Source organism: Mus musculus, chromosome 13 (assembly GCF_000001635.26).
Source record: "Mus musculus strain C57BL/6J chromosome 13, GRCm38.p6 C57BL/6J".
NCBI classification, from domain to species: Eukaryota; Metazoa; Chordata; class Mammalia; order Rodentia; family Muridae; genus Mus; species Mus musculus.
The window spans coordinates 34,272,324-34,295,702 of record NC_000079.6 but is presented as its reverse complement, the minus strand read 5'-3'; the positions used below and the strand labels follow the sequence as shown (position 1 = coordinate 34,295,702).

Sequence of the window (23,379 nt, the reverse complement as noted above, 5' to 3'; positions counted from 1 at the left end):
TAGGGGTTTAAGGCCAATCTAAACAGCATAATGGGGCATGTCTCTTTAAAAACAAAACAACAACAAAAGAAAACAAACAAAGCAAAAGTTTAAAATAAAAGCCAAGATTACTGCCTTGTTTTGTTTTTTTAAAGTTGATTTCATGTTGGATATAGTAGGATTGTGTTGTTTTGAGTTTTTGCTTGCTTGCTTGCTTGCTTGGTTTTACAGTGCTAGAGACAGAATCCGGGGCCTTGCATCTTCTAGCAAAACATGCTACTACAGAGTTACATATCTGGCCCTTTTTTAAAAGCACTTTCCCCAGTTTATTTATTTTTTGTGGGTTTTTTTTATTACGTATTTTCCTCAATTACATTTCCAATGCTATCCCAAAAGTTATTTTTTGTGTTTTTAAAATGTCTCTTATTTCTGCCCTTTCCTCCTCCTTTCCCTTTTTTCTCCTCCCTCCAAACCTTTAGATCTTTCCTTGCTTTTTTTCAAATATGTGTGATTGTGTATTTACATATATATTTTCTCATATAATGTGCCCAGTCTGTATAATGTTACTTGTATGTATGTTTTCAGGATGTACCATTTAATCATATTATCATAGGTACTTTTTTTAGTTCCTCTGGTCATTACATCCCCAACCTCTTTACTCTCATTAGCTTTCCCCTCCCATAATTCTGCTTTTCTGGTTTGTAACAGTGGATGTTACCTTTTGCTAGCAGAGACCTTGCCTAAAGATAGACATGTAAATGTAACTATGTAACTTTTTTTTTTCTAACAATGAATAACTTTATTGAGAAATTCTCTCAAGGAGGTTCTCATTATAATAACCCTCTTTAATCCTAAAGAGTCCAAATGACTAGATGAATTTTACATATACAAAGAGTGATAAGAAATTATAAAGTGCCTAAAGTTACTGATGACATTGAAAAATTAGACTCCAAGTCTTGACTCAATTTCTAAATAGAATAGAAAAAAAAAAAAAATCTAAGGTTTGCTCTAGGTGGAGGGTTGTGGTTTTTTTCCCCCTGACATGACACTAATGAGTTTAAACTCTCAAGGAAATATTTAATAGATCCTAGTCCATAGGGGCACGATGATACATGTACTCTTACTATACTGTCTATCTTTATACTTATTTAGTTTCTCTAGTTGTCTATGTTGCTGAAAACCTAGGGAATTATTTCAGTCAGCAGGATTACTAGGTCTCGTCACTACACTGCTTTGTTCTGTTCTTGCTTTTTACTTGAATGAGTGCGCCAAATGGCCCCAAGTGGTGAGCAGGAGACTCACCACTTGTGGAATGAAGAGAATGGAGCTTGTTGAGCTATGGAATGAAGAGAATGGAGATCGGCTGTTGGACAAGCAGTTGACTGCGCCTAAGAGTGCAAACATTTGCCTTGCCTCTGGTTGGCAAGATGAGAATATGGGTCTCTTTTTTTTCCCCTGTCCACATCCATCTCTAATACCTGAGTCTTTCTGTAGCACATTCTTCTGGGCTGTAAACCTGGTTCTGGGCTGTAAACCTGGTTCCAGCTCTACTGACAGGGCATTTTTCTACCAAGGATCTGTGTCAGAGTTTACCATAGGGCTTTGACAAACCATTTTATTTTGACTGGACTTTTCCCCCCTTGAGTGAGAAAGCTTGTATAAGCGTGAGGACCTGTTTTCAAATCCCTAACATGCATATAAAGAGTTGGAAGATGGGCTCAGAGCTTAAGAGAACTTACTACTCTTGCTGGAATCTGGTTTCCAGCACCTACATGGCATCTCACAACTGTATGAAAATCCACTCTCAACAGATCCAGATCCAAAATTGCTTTCCAGCCTCTGCAGGCACAGTATCCTGTGCACATGTGGTGCACACACACACACACACACACACACACACACACACAAACACACAGAGAGAGAGAGAGAGAGAGAGAGAGAGAGAGAGAGAGAGAGAGAGTCAAATACTCATACATACAAAAAAGAATCTTTCAAAAGTTGGGCATGGTTGTTGTAACCTCAGCACCATAGAGGAATGGAGACAGGAGGATCTCTGAGACTTGCTGGCCAGCAGCATAGTATGGGTTCAGTGAGAGACTATGTGTTAAAGGAAGAGGTAATGGATGAAAGAGCAAGACATCCAGCTTTTTCCTGTGCTTTGTACATGCATATAGGCACACGCATCTGAACACATGCTACACACACACACACACACACACACACACACACACACACACACGTTAATTATTTTCCTCTGGCTCAACTTGGCATCATTAGAGAATTCACAGATTGAAGGCTATCAGTCATCCTGCAGCCAAAGTGTGAAAAGCAAAGCAATAAATACATCAGCGAAAGAAGGAAGAGAGGAGGAGGAAGAAGAAGAGGGATGGAGACAGGTATGATGGGTCCTGCCTGTATTCCCAGAACTTGGGAGCTTGAGATAGAATGGTCGTCAAAAGTTCAAGGCTAACCTGAACTGCCTGAGCTATAAAATGAGAACCTATCTCAAAAAATTAAAAGATGAAACTGGAGCATTTGCCTCTAAATCTTTTTTTCTGACCTGCTTCTGAGCATCGGAGTTCCTTGTGTCACAATGCAGTGGTGAGTAGTAATAGATGTGGCTGGTAATGAAGTCCCTGTGTGGCCAGGATGCTGTAGTACAGGGCAGGTGGTCAGTGAACTCTCCAACAGGGAGCTGTGCTTTGATACCTATGACTGCTTTTTTCTTAAACTATATCAGTCCTTCGGACAAAAAGTACTTTTAAAGGCCTGTAAAGCATGGACAGATGTGCTGTGCCTTCTGCATGCTAAGAATGCCAACACGAGGCCTCCCTGAGAACCATATGCCTCATCTTAGAAGACAAAAACATGCAGTGACTGCCTAAATGTATAGATAGGTTAAAGTGCTTGGTTACTAGGGGCCTTTCAATTTGGTAAGGATCGATACATCTCAGAATCAGAGGAGGAAAGCAAAACCAGCAAATATTTTGGCCCTTTGGCATTTGAAATTATAAGGTTTAGCTGAATTCTCTGCAGAGTAAACAGCCTTATTAAATTGTATGGTTCCTTACTGGCCAAGTTTTGTCATGTTGGAATTCTAATGCTGCCTCTCTACTTTGAAACAAAACTGTCTTTACAGCAGAAGAATCCATAGATTGATCTAGAAATCGATAGATTTGAGCTGTGGCTTGAGTCCCTCAGATGACTGTGACCACAATAGATGACTTAAATTCTGTCAGCTTCTAGTCTCTTCCTCTGAAATTAGAGGGTGAATTTTCTAATGTGTTCAAAGCATAGGCCCATTCCTGAAATAAATGGTGGTGGTGTGTGGGGGGGGGGGGGAAGGTTAGGAAGAACAAAAACGCAGAGAAACCCTTCCAGTTTGAGTATTTCACAACCTTAGAATCCTAAATTCAACCACTAGCATTGGCAGAATTCCATCCTGCGGAGGTGGAGGTCACATGGAGTGGCTACAAAGGCCAGCTGAGACAAGGTGAAGTGACTGGGTGGGATTAATGGTTAACAGTTTGTCTTTCTGTGGTCTAAGCCCTTGCTTTCCTGTCAACAGCCTGGCCTCACCTGCCCCATCTGCATTTTCCTTCCTCACTGGACATTTACTGGTTTAGGAAAATCTTGGGATCCTGTTATACCCTCCAGGATTCCCTGTTCTCACCTGCAAAGACAGGACAGGACAGAACAGGACAGGGCAGGGCAGGACAGGACAGGGCAGGACACAGAGATGAGGCTGAAATTCCTAGAAAGAGTTTGGGATTATAAGAAAGTAATGTGGGACAAACTCTCAGACAACAACCCCTAGCCCCCACCCTAGAATGAAAGTAAAATAATGGAATAAATCAATCCCTTTGAAAACAAATAAAGAGTTCCAGGCTTCTTGAAAACATTCAAACATATACGGGGAAAGTGAGACCATACCTGGTTTGCCAAGTTTAACTGTTAATGAAATTAAATCATTCATTTGCCTGAGAAGAGAGGCATACACTTTAAATTATATAATGCCATAGAACTGCTCTGTTAATGACTCTTATTCAAATCACTGTGCCATGTCAGATTTGTTCTATTTCAAATAATTCTTTTTTTTGGCAACTCACGTAAAAGCTACTTCTTCCTTTATTCCTTCCTTGTTAAACATTTGAGGGCCAGGGAAATAGTAACTTGTCAATTTGGGTATATATTAAACCCTAGGCACCATTAGGCTCTGAGGTTGTATAGGCACACAATTTCCTGTCTCCCAGGACACTCAGAGTTTAAGAAGGGAAGATCAGGAATGTATTCTGATTGCACTAAGAGCATTAGCACCAGAAAGAAACTCGTGAGCTTTGGCTTTCGTGTTCATTATCTAATGAAGGTTCTTAAAGACCAGAGGAGCCTAGTGCCTTCTGGATACTGTGGATCATTAGAGTTTGGCTGGAGCCTACTGTGTTTTGGATACCGAAGGTCATTAGAACCTGTCTGGAGTCTGGATCATGACTAGCAAAACCTGAGAAGTAGTCTGGGGCACCACACAAAAATTCTGTCCTCCATGAACTTAGGATAGCAAGTCAATAAAGTAGCCCAAGCAAGAGAGGAAACCCTTTCAATGTTTGATTTAGAGGAATCACTCAGGTTGCAGATGTAAGCAGGCCAACATTGCAGGCCAAGCTAGGAACTGGGAGCCTGCTGCAGTATCTGTGTAAGGAAGAGGAGGTAAATCAAGGCCAGGGCTTGGGCAAGGTGGAATCTGAAGTCTGAGAAGAACACAGAAAGATGAGCACATATCTGCTTGTACCTGGATAGATGTGTGCATGGGTATGCATACATGCATATGTGTTTTCCCACAAAGTGTGAGAGATTCAAAATTTGATTCCAAGTCCTACTGAGTTTGGAGCTACTGACCACTCTTTCTCTTTTGGAGTGTGAGAAGAGAAGATGATGGCTTGTGTTTTAGGAAGGTGGTTCCCTAAGAGCATCTTCCAGGTTTGTTTTAGTAAGTGCTTCACAATTCAGAGTCTCAGCAACAAGGAATGTGGGTCCTCAGCATAAAGTAGGAGCTGAAGGCTGTGAACATAGTTGAGATCACCTAGGGACCAGAGTGTGGGGGAGTCATGGGTGCAGGTGAAGAACTGGTTGAGCAAGCCAGGAAGGAATGCCCTCAGAAGCTACTGGTGAGTCAGATAAGCTGGTAAACAGGGAGGCAAGGAAGGGGCAGCATGTTTTCCAATGATGCAAGACACGGAACAGTGTCCTTTGGATGAAGCAATAAATGCCTGGTATGTCAGGGGTAACTGTGGCAAAGGCAGCTTTAATTCAGTTTAGTGATTTAATGTGAAATACTTTAAGCATAGGGTGTAATTCCTGTCAGCCTCAGAATATTACCTTGTTCTTGTGTCGTATGTCTTGCTAAGTAGCTTACAATCCTTTTCAACTTTTGCAAAACATATATATATATATATATATCTCAAAAGTTTTACCACTTCAACCATTCTTAAGAGTCATAATTTATACTTAATGTGACTCATCCACATCTTTGTACAGAAGGATAATTTTTTATATTAACCATTGTTTGTTATTATTGGGTAGAAGAAAACTGGATTATAAGGTATGTCAATAATGACTTTTCCTTCAGGTCCCTAAAGCACATTCCTATGTGCTTCCTAGACATCTAGACACATAGCCCAGGTGCAGTTGTATTTTTGGTTGATGTTGTGTTGTCCACACTCAAAGGCAATGTATGACAAATCACCATGCTCATTACCTGCTTCTCTCCTACGTGCACCCAAGGATGCACACACATGCACGACTTCTTGTAAGCAGCTCATAAAGAGCTGGATCTAGCCATCATTTGGTCCCTAACCCAAGCCTACTGCTCTCTAGTTGTCTTGAATGAGTCAGTTTTCTCACCTCTGAGAACTCATGCAGATGGTGGAGAGGATGAAGGCAGTCATCAAGATGTGTTTGTCCTTAGCTAGTGTGTGTGCACCCAGTGACAAGACAGAGAGTGACACTATTCTGCTGAAGGCAGGATTCCTCCATGGAGACAACCAGCTGCTCCTCCTCTCCCAGGACCTGTGGGTGAGGGCTTCTTTGGCTCACAGCAGGCATGGGACTCTAGGTGAGAAAAGAGACTGGGCTAAGGGGAGTCCCCAGCTTAGCAGTGCAAAGCAGGCTCACTGAGGTGTGCAGAGAGAGAGAGAGAGAGAGAGAGAGAGAGAGAGAGAGAATGAATTTGCTTTGTAATTGCCCCTTTTAGCCCCCCAAGTTTGTGTGTGTGTGTGTGTGTGTGTGTGTGTGTGTGTAAGAGGTAAGAGTTCTAACACTTTAAAATCTAGAAACATTCTCCTGGGCCAGCATAATATCACTAATCATGAACCAACTTATAAAAGTACAGAAGAAAGCAGAAGTAGCTACTTTTAAGTTTCCATATATTCAAAGCAGCTCTACTTCATTCCCTAAATTATTGATCCTTAGTGTCGTAAATATTCCAGTCATCCATTTCCTCCATATTTATTTTATTTTATTTTATTTTATTTTATTTTATTTTATTTGTGATACTGGGGATTAGGGGTGGGGTGGGGTGGGGTGTAGACCCAGGGCTTTAATTGTATCAAACCAGTGCTTTACCACTGAGCTATAGTCCTCACTTCCCTGCAACCTCCACCAGCACGTTGAATGTGTGTGTGTGTGTGTGTGTGTGTGTGTGTGTGTCTGTCTGTCTGTCTGTCTGTCTGTCTGTCTGTGTTATACAATTTCAGAGACAGGGTCTAGCTCTGTAGCTTGGAATGGGCTTTTGTTTACAGCATCCTCACCCCTCAACTGTGCAGTGCTGGGATTACAGGCATTCACCATGACTCGCTTCCTTTTCTATATTTTTAAAATATTAACTTACAAAATATGTGCCATATTTTTAAGGCAACCATTCATTATGCTTTGACCTAAAGGGTTGTCTGACTTACTAAGAGGGATGACAGTGGACGTTCTCTGTAAAGTGGCCGGTGTGAGAGTAGCGCTCCCAGTTCAGGAAAAGCTGCTGAAAGCAGTTTTACTTAAGCAGCACCAAGCTTGTTTTGTTTGTATTTTCAAAGTCCTGCTTTAGGGAAAAGCTGTTAAGAACTCATGCTCAGGTATTTTTGTAGAGGCTTAAGAACCAGCAAAAGAGAAAAAGAGGCACTCAGAAGAAAGAGAGGCATATCTGAGAGTTTGGGGATACACTTCCCTCAGAGCTCCAGTGCATTGTTTTATCAATAGTCAGATTTAAGATCTTGGTTGGGTTTGAAGTTACTATCTTATCACTGGGTTCCTGGGGATGCTGGGCAAAACAGGATTACAGCTGGTTAGGTAAAAGTCTAGCCCATAGGCAGGGATGCAGGAAGATAGGATGAGCTCATTGTAAAGAGCTTTGCAGTTCTTAGACTGGTCATGGGGAAAGGAATGAAGCTGTACCCAAGGTCATGTACATTTAGGCCTTCAGCTTTGTTCATCGTTACTTTAATTTTTATTATCTTTATGTGAAGGGAATATTAACTATTTCAGCAGCCTTTGCAACACATGCTGTTAATTTGACCGGAGTTCTAAACTGGAAAAAAAGTTTTAGTCAGATTTTGAGAAGAGGGGTTCCTTTCCCTTCCCACATGCGTCCACATAAATTCCCTTTTTATTCTGCCTCAGTGTGATGGAGTGAACAGCACAGCAGCGCAGGCAGGCAGGGCCTTTGAACTGCCTTCATGGAACACAAGGAGGGGAAAATCGGGCGCTCTGCACTTGGCGCTGTGTTTTCATTTCCTCTCTGCGGAACCTTTGATGATTCCCGGAGCAAAGGGTGCTTTTGTGGCCACAGAAAGCTCACTCTGGTGCTGTTGTTTGAGAGACCAACAGTGCCGGGCTCCTCTAACCTGGACCTTTTGAAATCCTGTCATTCTTGGTATTTGCTTTGTGTTGGTTCTGGGAAAGGGCTCAGAACTCCCTCCCAACCAAAGGCAGATCGCCCTTGTTGGGCAAGGGTGAACTAAGGCCCCTTTAGCTCCTGCTCAGCTGCAGATACGTCTATTTTACATAACAGAGGGAAAATTGTGGGAAGCCCTACTGTGATTTGGGGTTTTTGACCCTGTCTTCCCTGACACCATTTTGTCCAGCTGGTGTTGCTGTTTATAGAAAGAAGGCTGTGGCTTTAAGATGCAAAGGCTCTTGGGGTGGAAGCCATCTAGAGGACGAAGAGAAGTGGTTCTTTAGTAAATCTGGTTGCTATCTTTGTGTTAGAGTGGAAGAATGCAGCTACCCTTTCTGCACAAGAAGTGCTTGCTAGGAGCCACGGCCTTCTGTCCTTGGCCATTTGTACTGTGTTAGCTGGACTCACTGTTCATCCTCATTTTGTCTGGAGTCTGATTATGACTCCACCTTACACATTTTTAGAAGGACTAATCCACAGCCCTGATATGAGGAATCAGGCATATAGTGAATCCTGGCCTGGGCACTCCATGTAATGCTCTCTAACATGGAGCACCATGTATACGATCACTGAGTACTGATTCAATGAAGGAGCAAGCAGGAAGGCCTATTGAGAATATCGTGGTGACTGTGGCTTGCTAACGGTTAGCTACTCCTAGAGAATCTTCCAGGTTCAGCTTCTTTGGTAAGTTGCAGGTGCATGTCTCCTGATGTGTATAGATAGCTGGCTTACATCTTATATTAATTATAGATCCTACCAAAAGCCTTTTCGACAGATAAGGATAACGATGCTCTCAGCCTTGGACCTCACTGAATGTGCTCCTAATGCAAGCAAATGAAAGCTGGTGTTACTGAACTTGAACTGTGTGTAGGCACTTCTGAAAGCTGCCTGTGTTGCCATCCAGTGAGCACCATTACCTCCATTGTAGAAATTTTGCCTGAGATGTAAGGAAATAACTTACACAAGGTGGTATTCAGTGAGGAAGAGGAGCCAGAATTCAAACCACTGCCTCCAGACTGCCTGTAACTGCTGTGTGGAACCTATTAGCTCTGTTGTCTTCAAGTATGTTGTGAAAATATGAAAATGTCTATAGACACAAGGAATTTGCAATAGTGCATACAACTTATAAATAACTATAAGAACAGAAGTATTTGACAGCATACAGTGTCAAATACAGGACATTCTGTGGTCTCTACTGGCCTCTCTGAAACAGTCACCTGTCTACCCTGGAGAGATTAAACAAGAGAAACCTTCACATCAGGTTCTATTTCTTATTTCATTGACTTTGGCACTTAGACTCGAATCCTGCAGGGCATGTGGTGCCCCTTCACATCGCTGTGCCATCCAAAATGGCATTAACAACCTTAAGGGTTCTGTCATCACGGAACTCTTCAGCATCATGCTTTCCTACTCCTGGGTGTATCTCAGTCTGTCCCTGCAACGTCTCCATCTCAGGAAGGTGGTTATATTTGTGACTTAAAGGATTCACTGAGTATACATTTCATCTATGTATGGCTGTAATAGAACCTGGGGACATTATTATTGCCCATTCCTGTTAATCTTCCTGCTAACAAAGATGCCCTTTAATGGAGGTAAGTGGACAGAGTACTTGTCTCAGTCATTGACCTGACCTCTAGGCCCAGGGGTATTCCTCAGGCCTGTGCCATCCTGTACATGTGGGGTCTCAGTTCTGCTGCAATTTTACCCATACCCCTAATCCTGCAGTTATGCAGTAGTCATGGTGACATTTCAGTTACCATAAATCCAAATGGCACATCTGAGTGGCCTCAATTGTTTGTTTTGTTCTTTTATTTTTGTTTTTGCTTCTGTTTTTGTTTGCTTACTTTGTTTTTGGTTGGTTGGTTTTTTTGATGCAGGATGTCAAATTGACTGTTTCAGAAATGTGTGATATTGAGCTTTGGCATTGCAAATGGAGAGCCTTGAACACACCTGTGTTAATCTCGTCTTAAAACTTTCACTAACATGAGAGTACAGTTTCAGAACTCTTGTTCAAGAGCATACCACAGTGGCGCACATCTATCATCTCAGAGTTTAGGAGGGTGAGGCTTGTGGGCAGGAGAACTGTGAGCTCAAGCCATCTTGGAACCTGCTTTCCTTCTCACTAGTTATCACATGGCTAAGCTGCCACCTACTCCCTTCTCGCCTTTATCTTCCAATTGCTCCATGATTCTCAGGCCTCATTACCCATAAAGACATAGACCTAGGTACAGATGTACCAGGGAGGGAGCCTAGCTTCTGAAGGAATGTGAATGATACAAGACATTTGGTCTTTGCTCTTCAGGGAATAGAAAGCTGCAACCAGCTTTTTGGAGGAGAAATATCCTTTGCTCTAGTCTGTGGTTAGGGAGATAAACCTTGCTGTTTCATGGGCTGTTGTGAAGCAGTTGGCGTTTGTGCATCTCAGCAAGTTCAGTCCAGTAATTCATCTCCAGGACAGGAAACATTCCTAGTCCATGTTCCCCATAAATGACAGTTACCAAAACCACTAAACTATTGGCAATTTCATCACCAACAAGTTGGTCTTTTTTGGACTTTCTATTCAGTCTTCTCATGTATCTGGTAAGAGGTGTGTGTGTGTGTGTGTGTGTGTGTGTGTGTGTGTGTGTGCGCGCGCGTGCCCGCGTGTTTTATAGGTGTGCACAGAGGCATTGTGAGTTACCTGGAGATCTAAGCTAAGGCCTCTGGAGGAGCAATCAAGCAATAAGTGCTCTTAACTACTCTCTCCAGCTCTCCAGCTCTCTGATGAGTTTCTTGAGTCCATTGCATTATGGTTCCTATCAACCACACATAGAAATTATTGAGAGAACTTTGATATGAACTTGGAGTTCCTAAGGGGAGTTTCAGCTTACTCTCTGATACACAAATGTTGTCCTTGAAAGAAAGTCTGAGTGAATTACAGAATGCACTGCCCAGCATGTCCACTCTGCAGCCCTGGGACACCACTGCACTCATTTCAAGTCCCTTTTTTCCTTTGTAGCTCTTACCCCCAACTCAGTGGGATTCTCTGACCCATTCATGGTTGGTTCTTATTTTCCATCTCCTTTGTGGGGTCACTGTGGGGTGTCATTTTATGTTCTCTTCAGGGGGTGATTGTTCTCTTATTTTTCCAAGATCTCCTTTTTGGCAATTTTCCTTTCCACCTTGTGACATGGAAGTGAATGTTTGTACAGTTGGCTTTTCCTTTCCATTGCTGCTGCTTCTACCTCTCTGTGAAGCTCCAGGAGAAAAGAGTGCAGATGGGGAAGCAGGCTGTCTCCCAGTTACTCAGAGGATCACTCCCAGCGCTCCTTCCAAAGGGTTGAATGAAAAGAAAGGTTACAAGTCTACAGACAGACCTTCTGAAAGGTCTCCTCAAAAGTCAGAAGTATGGACAGTTGGTACACTCAAGCCTAAAGGCTGCAAAGGAGTAAAAGCATTGGTGCATCGTCTGAGTGATGAAAGCAGATACAACCATTTGTCCAGATTCTAGGTCTAGAGAATACCTGCAACTACTGGGTATTTATACAGAAAGGCTCATTTGAGGCTCATGGTTTTCAAGTCCAAGAGTACAGAGTTGGCATCTACATGGTCTTTGGTGAGCCCCTCATGAGAGATTCAGAATGGAAAGCAGGCGTGTGCAGAAGGAACATGTGAGCCAGAGAATGCCAAGAGGCTCCAAGACTCTCTGATCCAGTTCCATGAGAGTAGGAATGTCTTTAAACCCACCAGTGTTTCCATGGGGATTAAGTGCCCTTATCATTTCCTGAAGGCCTCTTCTCCCATATACAGCTCTGCTGGGAACCAAGTATCACCATGGTTTTTGATGGGAACAAGCCATATCCAAACCATAGCATCACCCAGTTGCGAGGGCATGGGTATATTTGCCCTCCTTTCCTCTCTCACACAGTTTGAGGGTGCAAGATAAGGAAAGCATCATTCTTTTTTTTTTTTTTTTTTTTTTTTTTTTTTTTTTCCATTTTTTATTAGGTATTTCGCTCATTTACATTTGCAATGCTATACCAAAAGTCCCCCATAGCCACCCACCCCTTCTCCCCTACCCACCCACTCCCCTTTTATGGCCCTGGCGTTCCCCTGTACTGGGGCATATAAAGTTTGCGTGTCCAATGGGCCTCTCTTTCCAGTGATGGCCGACTAGGCCATCTTTTGATGCATATGCAGCTAGAGTCAAGAGCTCCGGGGTACTGGTTAGTTCATAATGTTGTTCCACCTATAGGGTTGCAGATCCCTTTAGCTTCTTTGGTACTTTCTCTAGCTCCTTCATTGGGGGCCATGTGATCCATCCAATAGCCGACTGTGAGCATCCACTTCTATGTTTGCTAGGCCCAGGCATACTCTGACAAGAGACAGCTATATCAGGGTCCTTTCAGCATAATCTTGCTAGTGTATGCAATGGTGTCCGCATTTGGAAGCTGATTATGGGATGGATCCCCGGATATGGTAGTGTCTACATGGTCCATCCTTTTATCTCAACTCCAAACTTTGTCTCTGTAACTCCTTCCAAGGGTGTTTTGCTCCCACTTCTAAGGAGGGGCATAGTGTTCACACTTCAGTCTTCATTTTTCTTGAGTTTCATGTGTTTAGGAAATTGTATCTTATATCTTGGGTATCTTAGGTTTTGGGCTAATATCCACTTATCAGTGAGTACATATTGTGTGAGTTCCTTTGTGAATGTGTTACCTCACTCAGGATGATGCCCTCCAGGTCCATCCATTTGGCCAGGAATTTCATAAATTCATTCTTTTTAATAGCTGAGTAGTACTCCATTGTGTAGATGTACCACATCTTCTGTATCCATTCCTCTGTTGAGGGGCATCTGGGTTCCTTCCAGCTTCTGGCTATTATAAATAAGGCTGCTATGAACATAGTGGAGCATGTGTCCTTCTTACCAGTTGGGGCATCTTCTGGATATATGCCCAGGAGAGGTATTGCTGGATCCTCCGGTAGTACTATATCCAGTTTTCTGAGGAACCGCCAGACTGATCTCCAGAGTGGTTGTACAAGCCTGCAATCCCACCAACAATGGAGGAGTGTTCCTCTTTCTCCACATCCTCGCCAGCATCTGCTGTCACCTGAATTTTTGATCTTAGCCATTCTGACTGGTGTGAGGTGGAATCTCAGGGTTGTTTTGATTTGCATTTCCCTGATGATTAAGGATGTTGAGCATTTTTTCAGGTGGAAAGCATCATTCTTAAACAAGAAGCTAAGGGAGTTATCCAAGGGAACTCACTGCCATAGAGAATGTGTCCTTTCTATGCTATCCAGTCCTACAGCTACCAGGAACATGTGGTGCTTGAGATGTGGATAGACTGGCCAAGAGACCATGTGTGTTATTTTTATTTGTCTTAACTGAAGTAGCTAAAAACAGTTAGTGTCTCCCACACTAGACAGGAAAAGAACAGAATTAGAGACAATAGCTTCATCTCTGCCCTCCCATAGAAACAGTTGCCTCAACCGAAACTCCATGTCATGTCTTCACATCTCATTTTCACACTTCCTTCTGTCCAAGCAGGAAATAATACCCTGCCCTTGGGGGTCAGGCTCCTTCTGTGATGCAAACCTAGCTACTATGGTCATATGTTGGAAAGCTTCCTACTGAAGCTGCTCAGGAGTCCTACCTTTGCTGCTTTTACCTGTTGGCCAGGATTCAGTATCCTCTTTACACCAACAGCTCAGGAGGCTGGGGAACTATTTCACCAGCCATGAACTTTTAGAAGGGTCAAAGGATCCTGGGAGCCAGCTAGTAGTGTGTTTTGTCCTTCAGTGAGCATCTCTGTACATTCCAAGCACATTGTGGTATCCTGTGGGCTCATGCCCTATTGACTCACAGGATATCTTAGACAAAGGGGCTTCTTGCCTTGCTCTTATTCCTTTAGGCCAGTTGTACCCATTCCCTGTCTGTGTGAATGTTCCACCCCCATCTCTTCATGCCTGGTCATGTCTTGTAGTTGTGATCCCTGCTCACATGATCCCTGTGAAGCTTTCTCAGGCCACCTAATCAATATCTTGCAACTGATTTCTCTAGGTCCACCCTGCCTTTGTTTTCTTGCACGTTAGTGTCCCCATGCATTCCACCATACTAAAGTAAGCGCCCTAAAAGCAGGGATACTACCTGTTCTCTTCACTATATCTCTAGGACGAGATCTATTTGTGTAGATCGGGTGTGGAAAAACTAGTTGGATGAATCAATGACCTCATGGAACATGATGAAAGTCTGTACAGCAGGATTACGAAGTAGATGGACCTGTGTGGTTACAGGGTGTTGAAGGTGGGAGAGACCAGACCTCCAGCTTACTAACTCTCTATCCTGCCCTATTACCACATCATATTAGCACGGAAGAAACAGGACCACTGATTTTGTCACACTGACAGTTTTGAGCAGTGGAGGGAGTGGGCTGAGATTTCTCATGAAAGTTACTTGACCCAGATAGGTTTGAGCTAAATGCAAAACAGTTGGTTAGATTTCAATCTGGTTGCTCAACCCTCTTGCAACTATTGATATTGGTGGGAAGAAGTCTCAGTGAGGAGGTGGGAACATCTGTGTGCAAATCCCATTGTAGTGAGCACAGGAAGAGGAAACGGTGATAACCTCGCTTCCTTTGCCTTAACACTTTCGGTAGACTTCCACGTGGCAGAAAATTCTCATCAGGGTAGTTTGGATAAGTCTGAGAATCTGTCAGTGTGAAGAATATAATGATTCCTCCACATTCCTTCTATGTAGTTCAGAAACATCACTGAACAACAGGGCCAGAGTCCCTCAGCAGCATACCGTTTGCTCTGCTGGGTGGGCTTTAGGTAGGACTTTAGCTTTAGCCACTGACTCCTTAGCTTTCCTATGAGACAATGCCTTGGTGGTTAGGTGGCATGTCACCTAAGCTCCAGAAGCTGGAACTAATGTTTAGAAAGCAGAAGGAGAATCCAGAGCCTTTGATCGCCTCAGTCCTGATCTACTTATACAAACCAGGTTCAGAATGCTGTGCTGCCCAGATTTGGGGCTATAACACAGATGGAATATGACATGGAGCCAAAGTGGTTCATTGTGCATGATGTTATTGCTTACAATATCCTCAGGTGTGTACTAAGTACGCCTAAGAACTCTGGGTCCCCAGGGACACTAAGTGTAGTTCAGCCTTGGGCACTTCTCCTGGGACATTCTTGGCCTTACACACACTAGGTTAGTACTTGGACTTGATTAGAGTTCAGAGAGTCATAGTTTTTGTTTTTGTTTTTGTTTTTGTTTTTGTTTTTGTTTTCGGGTGTGCAGTGGTGACAGGATATTTCTCAATCTCTGTGTTCTTATGGGGAGGCTTCTTGTCTTTTCTAATCCAACCTGACATTTTCTATGATTTGAGACTTGTTTGGGATGGCTGAGTGAGTACATACTGGATTTTCAGGCAATGGTATCCTTTCTTCTTCAGACTCTGTCCCTTCTTGGTGTTACTGAATGTGAGGTTTGTGGTAGGCCCAGATGTTCAAGAGAGAGCCCCGTTCCTCTTTGCCTGGACCATGGCTCACAACTGGCTGCTGTTCTCCAGGAGTTAGCAGTTGCATGGTGGCATCTAGTAGTGCTATACTGGAGAGCCCTGCTTGCATCATCCAAAACAGAAACTTTTTCTGAAACATTGAAGCAGTGACACTACTGTCATACTTTTAGCCCATTCTTTGAGTGGTAGCATATTATTTGGAAAATGGGTTCAACTTTGCAAAGTTAGCAACTTGCTTCCCAAGTCCTCACTAGATCCAGCAAGACCACTTCTAGGATCAAGCATCACATAGCTGTTGTTTCCTTCCTGCTCTCTGTAGTCAGTGAATTCCCTTCTTTCTTTATCATTGAAGGGTCCCCAGAAATGATAATGTGGGTGCCAAGTGCATATTCTTGATTTCTTGTCCTCAAGAAGCTATAGCTCTCCTATACTCACACATTTTTTACTAAAAGGTTGGTAGGGATATTATGGAAAAATAAGGTTGGAAAAAAGCTGCAGAAGGTTAGAGAAGAGAGAGCTGTGAGTTTGTTTGTTTCACTGTTTGTGGCAGGTTCTCACTATGTAGCCCTGGCTGACTTGATATTCTTTAAGCAGACCTGGCTGACTTCGAATTCACAATGGTCTGCCTGCCTTTGCCTCCCAAATGCTGGGGTGTGCCACTGCACCTAGTGAGTTGGGTCATTCTAAAGGACTAGCTTGGTGAATTAAATGATATGTCAGAGGAAGTCTGAGCCCCGACACCCCTGGGGTACCCAGCCTTATTCTTCCTTGTAATGATCAACAGGTGAGGAGATGAGTGTTCATACCCCTCAAGTGCCTAGATACTGCCCTGATGAGAGGTTACCTGGGGTCAGAGATCAGGTCCCATTGCTCTTGCTTCCACTGGCAGACTGGGTGGCCCTTGGGCAGCTCCCAGGCCATCCAGTACTCACTTCTTCATCAGTAAAGGATTGTCAGAGGGGTCACTCGGCCTTCGAATTGTCCCCAACAGTGGTTACTATTACTGCTGCTGAGCAGTGGCTCAGAGCCCCCAGGCTGTGAGATGGCTGTGACCAGGCAGTGCCAGCCTCTGCAGCACTAAAGACAAGGCCGCCTTAGACCAAGTAGGAGCCTCCTGATGGCTGCTTTATGTGGGGAGTTCCTCCCCCACTCTACAAACAAGGGAAGTTGTTGAAGTGACAAAGAAGAAATGAGTTACTGGTGCCCACTTGACTGAATCCCTGGCTGTTGGCTCCGTAGATAGAATGTGTGAAACAGTGAGGCTTTCTTTGTCCTTCTCTCTTTCAATGCTGAGGTTTGTCTGCCTTCCTTTCAGTGCCTGTGTGGAGCATCAGTGGACCTACGCACCTCCTCTCCTGCCTCCCTCCCTTCCCTTTCCTCCCTTGTGTTTCTGAACTAAGCCAAGGGTCTTCCATGGGATACATAGGATGTAAAGGGGCTGGGTCATTTATTAACTCTGCCTTTCCAGGTAATTGAATTCCTGGGAGGAGTGTGGAAAGGCGATCTTCTTAAAGTCGGTGAAGTCTGCCGTGTGGACTATCGAAGATGAGTTTTTAATGGGGAACTTGCACACAGGATCATTTGGAGTGACATGTGTCTCATTGTCAGCTTCCCACGTGTTGCACATGTTGGCAGCCGAGTGGAGGATTCTGTGGATGTTCTTTGTGAGGAGATGAGCTGAAAACAAGGAGCATTCCAGCCCGGGTGCATGCCTTGTCCTGGCAACAAAACGGACCCTGAGGAATGCTGTTAGCATCAAAGACAGGAAGCTCTTGTTGTCTACACGGGCCAGCTGCAGGCCCATGTGTTGGCCACATCGCTATGTGGGCAAGGATAGCTGCCTTTGAGAGGCTGTGGCCTCAAAGGCTTCAAGAGACCTTCAGGTTATGATGACAGGGTGATGCCCAATAGTGGGGGCAGGGCTACTGTGTGGTTAAGGGTTCTGTATCCTGGAACTTCCTGTTCCAACTGTGAGAAGTAGACACAACTTGAGCTGCATGAAGTTCATTCAAAGAGTTGTGTGGTCACCAGAACCATCTGTCCCCAGAGCTCCTCATCCTGACAAACAAAACTACACCCTCTACCTGATGACTCCTCAAGTCCTGACACAGCTCCTGAACTTCCCATTCTAATTTTTGGTTTTGTTTTGTTTTGTTTTGTTTTGTTTGTTTGTTTTCCTTTTTTGTCTTTTGTTTTTGGAGACAGGTTTTTTGTTTTGTTTGCTTGTTTGTTTGTTTGTTTGTTTCCTGTGTGAGCCTGGCTGTTCTGGAACTTGCTGTGTAGACCAGGCTGGCCTCTGCCTCATGAGTGCTGGGATTAAAGGCGTGTGCCACTACCACCACTGGCTTTCTGTTTCTATAAATTAGAATAAAAGTATGATCAAACAGAAGTCATGAGTGGATATTGTTACTTAGCATAGTATCTCCAAAGTTCACCACTGGCTGAGTCATATTCACTGAATGGAAATGCCAGGCTTTGTTTATTCTTTCACTCTTGGGTTGTGTCCATAGTTTAGTTATTGTGAGGGATGCTGCTGTGAACTCCGGTGTGCACATACCTCCTCCAGCTCCTGATCTCATTTCTTTAGATGTGATTCAGATGTAGGAATGCTAGATCCTATGGATTGGGAGGCATTTAAAAATCACTATATTCTTTAGAGACTGCCTTTGAATTCCAGTTTAATCCATTGTGCAGGATAGTTAAGTTCACATACACATTTGTGTTCTTCTGCTCATATGTGATAGCCCCTAAGCATTGCTGTGATGGGGAAATCCTGTGTGTGATTTGGGCCTGGAGCCTTGTTTGCAGCCATTGCTTCCCACACCTGGAATTGCGTTGTCTTGAATCCAGCAGAAGCCTGGAGGCCCTTCATGCTGGCTGGGTGGGTGGATGATGCCCCCATCAGAAGAATCATCGCAGCTCTGGCTGTACTGCCACATACCTGTCATCCCAGCACTTAGAAAGTTGAGACAGGAGAATTAAGAGTTCAAGGTCGTCCACAACTGATTTTGAGGTCAGCCTGAGCTTCATGAGAGCAGTCTGGCTGTGACATATGTCACCTCCCTGGCTCTCAGAGTTGGTTTGGCTGATCCAACTGGCTAGGCAGATGTCCCCCTCCTTACCACTCCAGGTATGTATCCTCTCACAGTTTTTCTGCAGAAGAGGATCTTCTTTGGTCAAAGGTTGAGTTACTGTTGCTGTGCTCCCCTGACAGAACCTCCAGTTAACCTCTCGTGGGTCTGTCTTACCCTGACATGTCCTGGAGCACCACAGCTTAGATATTTCAGAGGACCCTGTTGCTCTTGGCACCAGGTCCTTACCACAGCCTGTCAGGCTCACAGCATGGCTATGGCTGTTCTCTGCCTCATCTTCTGTACTTGGTCCGATGTTTTTGCTAAGACTGTTTCAGTTCCTTAAAATTTTTGTTGATATCTGCTTCATCATGGAATTTTGCTAGAAGAGTCTCCTACGGCTTTTTCTCAGAAATATACTTATGAAATCCTCAAGGAAAGCATGTGGCACCTTCTCTGATGACTTTCTTTTGAGTCCTTTCAGCTGGGCTGGAGGCTGCTCTTCTCCAAACCCACAGCACACACTTCTGTCCTGAGAATTACAGCTCCGTACGTGGATCTTATTTAACATCAGGTTGATGTAAACTGCTGGTAAGATAAGTATGAGATGTAAAGGATTACAACACTGCACATGGCTCTACCCAGCTTGGTACCTTTGATATTCCTGCGTGACCCCCTACAATGCTAGAGCAACAATGAGCTTGACTTTTGCTTAACGCATCATCACATTTCCTTATAATTTTATCTCTGGTACTAGTATTCTCTGCTAGTTTTCCATTGCTGTGACAAAATGCCCAAGACCAAAAACCTAAAAGAAAGAAAGGTTTATATAGCAAAGTATGGTGGTGCACACCTTTAACCCCACTACTTCAGAGGCAAATGGATCTCTGTGAGTTTGAGGACATGCTGGTCTACATAGTGAGGTCTGGCTATGTAGAGAGACCCTGTCTCAAAAGAGGGGGCGATTTTTGTTGCTCTTATTTTCAGAGATCTCAGTCCATTGTCATTTTGCTCTGTGGCTTTTGCTTTGGTCTTGTGGTGTGGCAGGATATTGTGGTGGGAATATGGGGCACGGGTCACCTGCTCACTTCACAGCAGACCCAAAGCAAAGAAAAGGGAAAGGGCCAATATCTCCTCAAGGCCGTGCCCCCCAGTGAACTAGCTTACTCCCATTAGACAATACCTTCTAAAGGTTCTATCCCCACTCTTCAATAGCACCGTAGATTGGCAACTAAGCTTTCAACGTGTGGACTTGAGGACTACCACAGATCTAAATGGCATATTCACAAACAGCATACCATTTAGTTTATGTGTTTTGAACCGTTAATAAGTCACATTGTGCTGTTTGTGTCCCCTGTACCTTTTTTCACATGGCACTGTTCCAGGGGTGCCATCTCTGTTGATCTTCATAGCTATAATTAGTTTATTTCACTGATGTCTGAATGCACTGCCGTTATCAGATCTGTGATTACTTTATTATGTATCTCTACTTCTTATCTATTGCTTATCCTTCCATTATACTCACATTTTTACCCTAACCCACAATTTTAAATTCTAAAAGAGTGAATACTGATTTTATCTTGCTGATGTCACATAGAAAGGCATGTGGATAGGGTAAGTACGGAATTACTCGTGAAGTACAATGTGTGCCCTTTGAGCTGAGGATAATCCTGGGACCTGTTCCACATTCCATGGCAAGTAGCAGCTCTTCTTTGGGAAACTCTTCCCTCCTATACTTTTCACCCATATCTCTAGACTCAGGCTCCACAAACATTTTCTACAAAAAGCCAGATGGCAAGTACTTCAGGCCTCATGAGCCATAGGTTTATGTCATAATTACAGAAATATACCAAGGTAGCAGTAATGGATGATATACCTTTAAAAATGGTTATCCCAATAGAACTTGATTTACAAAAACAAGAAATGAGTAAAATTTGGCCACAGCCTATAGTTTTTCTAAGGTTGCTGACCTAGATGACTTAAATGGTTAGAAGAGAGGATAGTTCCACTGACTAAGATATAGGAAACCTTGCTCAGAGTTTAAGCAGGCTGTCCTAGCCTCATACATATAGCATGACTGGGCTGGGCTTATGATATCTCATGTGGCCATAAGGCAGGAAGCAAGGCAGGAAGCAAATTTCAGGGTGGGACCAAAGTTTAAAGGTCAGCATGTTATACAAATGGACTGTGTTCCCGGACTTTGACTAAAAATGTTACCATTGCATTTGGCTTACAGGATGGGACAGAGTTAAGATGTACTATTCTGTCTTCCATCCCAATCCTGGTTCCCCTGGTCCATCTCCAACACCTGGTGGCTGTGGGTCCTAAGACCTGAGAGTTGGTGGCTCAGTTCTGTGACTCTGTAAGCATATTCTCTTCAAGGAAATAGCGATTTACAAGCTGAAATGAGCAGTGTACTTGAAGAGTTCCAGGTAGAAGAGAGGAACGATCTTTCCGAAATGGCTTCCTTGTGTTCCTTGCCTTCCTCTGTTCATGGTCTGGTGCAAAGAATATTACAGGGGAGGAGTCCAGCCTGGGCAGATGGTGAACAGATTGGAATCTGGGCCAGTTATGCTGTTTTAGTTTAAATGGGGATTTAGAAGCCTGTCTCACAGCATTACTGTGGGGCAGACTTGCTCATTGGGATACAGATAAGTAAAAGAACTGTGGCTGCCAGGCCTTTGAGATGAAGATAAGAAAAAGAATAGGAGCCACAAATGCCAGCACTTACTAACCACCACCACACAGGGTTTTAGTGCTTCCTTCTTCCTATCCTCATGGCAACCTGAAGAGGAAAGCTGAACAGTCTTCCTTTTCTCATAGCCAGTGAATGTGGCCCACAGCAGGCGGTGCCATTCCCCAGGCTATCTTGCCTATATGGTGATGGAACTGGCTTTAGAGCACATTGCATCTGACTGTTGATAACATTGTTTTCACTCCGATACTGTCTATCGTAGTGCTGGGGCTGATATTTTAGTTGTTGGGTTTTGTTATTTTTATTTCATTTTTAGAGAAATGGTTCTGAAACCCCAGACTGAGGCAATGTGGCTCCATCCTGCTGCTGTCTTGTATGCTCAAGTCCAGTCTATGTCAAAAATAGGCCAAAGTTGTTCTAGTGAACAGTGTTAAAGTGATTGGAGAATAAAATTGAAGACTGTCAGACAGCTACTATAATACAAGCACAGTGGACGATGGACAGATAGAGCTTAGTAAGCCAGCGTCTTCTCGCCTCCTGTAGTGATGCTGTGGAGACTGAGTGGATGCTGTGCCTCAGGGCCTGGCAGAGTTGGTCATGGCATGGGACTTCAGTTGGACCCTGTGTTAGGTATAGGATTAGATGAAGGGCATAGGCAGTGGACTAGAATTTGCAGCTATTTCCTCAAGGACATAGACCTTGCAGGAATGGCCATCAATGCTGTCAAGTATGGTGCTTGTTCAGAGCAATTTTAAAATTCTAGGTGACAAAGTATGAAAAGTTTTAGTGCCACTTGTCAGTATTTCCCTGAAGGTTAGACAAACCCATATGACAGGTACGGCTGGAAATGGAAGTGACCTGCCCCTTCTGGCCTGGAATTACGTGTGAAAGACCCCTAGACCTCTTGTATACCAGCCAGTAACATTCAAGATGAGGGTTATTCTGTGGCCTCCATACCAAGTGGTAATGAAGAGCAGAGCCCCCTTGTCTTTCAGTGGGCATGTAGCACTAAACAGAACTTTTTCTGTTTTAAACCTAGGATCTGTAAAAGAGTTGTTTGTTACTGTAATGTGGTAAGACCTGACTGATACACAAGGCCCGCAAAGTTCTCCTTTTGACTTGAGTTAGGATTAGCGTGGAAGATGTTAGTGTTAACTTGGGTGTATTTTAGTGTCACAGAAAGTGCATAAATTCCAAAAATAGAGTTTGTTTCTTTGCCTCTTCTGTATGCTAATTCCGTCAAAAAGACTGATTTTGTAACATTGTCAAAAAACATCTTTGGTTCGTTGGTAATGAGATCGTTAGGGCACTCAAGTGAATATAAATGTTAATGTTTATATGTGAATTAGTTATCCCTTGCAATATTCATTCTCATGTTGTTGCTGCTTTATTTTTAGTACAAGGGAGTTAACACAGGGTCTAATGCGTTCTCCCCTGTCCCCTTAGCCCTGGGGGGCCCTCGTAGCCATTCTTTCCTCTTATGATATGAAACAGATCTCTATAGAACATTCTTATATTTGTTACCATTCCAACTCTGGCAGCTATTACAGGATAGCTTCATGGGATGCTGTATTTCAGAATGTCATCCCTATTTGTCCACACAGATTCCTTTCAGTTTTAACTTTCTATCTATATATTTCCAAAATGTGTTGAACTTGAGTTTGGCAAACTGCCCACACTGTAGAGTCAGAATCACTGTGTTGGCTTACAGCTCAGTATTCCTTCTCTCCCTGACTCTCTGCTTTCATTCCAACCTTTCCCCTTCCCTTGTTCCCCCTCTCCTCCCTCCATCCCTCCCTCCCCCCTCTCTCTTCTCTGCCACCCTCTTCTCTCTCTCTACCCCTCCCCCTCCTCAGGCATTTATATCCATCCTGTTATAAGGTCCTAGATCCTGGGGACGTGTCTGAACATTTTTTTAATTTATTTATTATGCTTCACAAGTGAAGCTGCGGGAACTTTTGAAGTATCCACTAAGAACGGGGAGGCCGGTGGTGTCCTCATCAGTAACCCGAGCCCACCCCCGCGGCAGGACTCCAGTTTGAATTGCACAAGTTTCCACTTAAGTACATACTGCCCAGGGTTAGGCTTTCAGCGAGTGCTCAAGCTGATCCAAGTGAGGGTAGAATTAGTAAGAGAGTTTCAGTATGGGGGATGTGCATGGAAAGATGGCAGGACTCCCATGCCCACACATGT

At 43.7% G+C, this 23,379-nt stretch overlaps 1 protein-coding gene across 4 annotated transcripts in view, besides 1 other annotated feature; it reads left to right on the top strand.

The window, feature by feature from the left end:
- The window catches only part of Slc22a23 (solute carrier family 22, member 23), a 166,118-nt gene that overhangs the window by 49,573 nt on the left and 93,166 nt on the right, over positions 1–23,379 (top strand). The window lies entirely within an intron of this gene.
- Positions 5,210–10,309: an enhancer, noted in NCBI's record as "VISTA enhancer mm1307". NCBI's record gives its function as "enhancer in: hindbrain (rhombencephalon)[3/5] | midbrain (mesencephalon)[3/5] | forebrain[3/5]" and the evidence as "EXISTENCE:transgenic organism evidence [ECO:0001131][PMID:17130149]".